Genomic DNA, 2,434 nt, shown 5'->3' on the forward strand with positions numbered 1-2,434 from the left:
ATACGTGTTTTGGAACAAAACAGACTTGTGTCCAATTCCCAGTTCTGGTATTTACTAGCAGTGTGACTTTGGACTATTAACCTTATATTCTGAATCCTCACTTCTTAATTCACAAGATGGAAATGATGGCTCTTTTTTGTAAATCAGTACTAAGTAAAGATAATTAAGGTATAAGGTACATTGCACAGTGTGCAGCACAAAGAAGGCACTAAGATATGTAAGCTATTAATCATGTTTGTGACTAAGTATGCTTTTGACTCGAAGACTTAGTTCTGAGCCTCTATCCTATGCTTTAAATTTGTTTTACCCTCTTTTTGCCAATGACTCAAAAATTTCTACCTCTAGCCCAAATATCATCTCTGAGCTCACATCTTCAACTATTTACTCAGCATTCTTGCTTAGAAATGTCATAGTCATCTTAACTTCACATGTACCAAATCAAAGTCCCTTTAGCCCACCCAAATCTGTTTCGTTCCCAGTAATTCTTCTTTTGGGAAAATGGTACCTCCATTTACCCAACTGAACAACCAAAGGTCTATGGAGAATGGTCTTCCCCCTTTTAGAGAATGAGTCGACAGAACATGGACATTCTGGAATAATAGCTTTCAGAAAATCATGAATTATTATGTACGATTTCTACATTAAAAAATAAATTAATGGCAAATAGATTTATTTATATCTAAGCAAAATTATGTAATAAGACAGTCTTGGTATTTTACATTTTTCTTTCAGAAACAGACATTTCCTCTTCAGAAATTTGAAAACTTCCTATCTGATATCTCTTCCTTATATGTTTATCGGTACCCCTTTTCCAGTTAAGAACTCTTTGTTCTTGAATCTTCTTTTCTCTCAAAATGTATCTATTTGAGTGAATGTTAAGTAAATATATATTACCCTTTCTGGTAGCATTCTATGAGCCATTTACAGTGCACTGCTTGGCTGTTAGGCACTTTGTAAGCCAGAGTAACAATACTTTTATGTAGTATGTTTGTGATGTATTACACATTCCCATAATTCATTTAATGAAAAGATCAGTCTAAATATAAGTGTAAAAGTGAAACTTGATAAAAGCTTTAAAGCTTTAAAGCCACAAGAAAATTTTAGAGCAACCAGGATACTCAAAGCATTAATCATTTTTGAACACTAAATTAAAGACGAGATTTTCTCCCCCTTTGGCAATCCATCTGATTCTACGTATGAAGAGACAAGTCTTAAAGGAAATAAGCCTTTTATGTACTACCACTTAAAAATTTCAGCTCCACCTCTAAGTGAGTTTTGTATTATGCAACCATGCCCATATTAAGCCAAGAATTGTAAGAAGCCATTTAACACAGAGAGACGAAGGAAGAAAATACCAAGTCTAGGTTTCAGGAAAAAAAGTACTTCAGCTGAGGTAAACGTTTTTGTGGTGGAGCAAAACAAGGCATTAAAAAGTGTGGAGGTGATTAGTGCTTCTGTTTTGAAACTTGGTATTATAAGACTCTAAACTCAATGTGGGTGGGAAAAGCTGAGGTTGAGGCTGAAACAGGAACTGCAATTCACTTCAATCCTGTGCAAGAACATCTTGTTTTTCATTTCAGAATTTGGTAAACAAGTTTGCTCCTCATTAAATAGACACCGGTGACAGTGCCATACAGAAATTCTGCTGCAGATGTTTGAAAACACACTCTCAAAGGCATACGTAAATTACACTCCCTTAGAAACTAATATTTCTGTATGACTTAGAAGCATGTCCTGCTTCTTATTTCATTTTTCCTGGCCTATTGCGTAGATGGCTGACTTTCCATGTTCACCTCGAAGAGAAATAGAAAAAAGTGAAGAGGAAACTAAGCTGAATCTTAGCTTTGAAATTGCCACCTAAAAATTGTTCCCTGGAAGCTAACTAAGTACCTCAGATTAAAGTTGTTTTCTGTGTTGCTCCCAATAATTAGTTGAAAATGAAAGTGTTAATCGACATACCAGTTGTTTTGTTTTTATTTTGCCAGATAACATGTTTGATCAAAAATAAGAAGCAACAATAATCTATGGTCATGCCATCCTGAATGTGCCCAATCTCGTCTGATCTTGGAAGCTAAGTAGGGTCAGACCTGGTTAGTACTTGGATGGGAGACCACCTAGAAATACCAGATATTATAGGCATTAAAAAAAATAATAAAAAAATTTTTTTAAAAAGCAACAAAATTTACAATTATATGGTGAGTGACATAGTTTGTCAAGCAATACTCTTGGTGTCTATTACATTATTTAATTTAATCCTCACAATAACTTTATGACATAGATGATAATGAAGGTTCAGAATTTGAGTCAGTAGAAATATAATGTTATTTTATAAAAATTTTCTGAATGTTTATGAATACTTGGAATAAATATTTTATAACATTGAGAGGCTACTGTGAAACTACACAAAGAGAACATTGTTTTATCACTAAAGAAT

At 33.7% G+C, this 2,434-nt stretch overlaps 1 pseudogene; it reads left to right on the plus strand.

Annotated features, from left to right (window-relative positions):
• Positions 1-2,020: 2,020 nt before the first annotated feature.
• Positions 2,021-2,139, plus strand: LOC112479045 (annotated as a pseudogene).
• The last annotated feature ends 295 nt before the right edge of the window (positions 2,140-2,434 follow it).

The sequence above is a fragment of the Pteropus alecto genome, unplaced genomic scaffold (assembly GCF_000325575.1).
Source record: "Pteropus alecto unplaced genomic scaffold, ASM32557v1 scaffold33, whole genome shotgun sequence".
NCBI classification, from domain to species: Eukaryota; Metazoa; Chordata; class Mammalia; order Chiroptera; family Pteropodidae; genus Pteropus; species Pteropus alecto.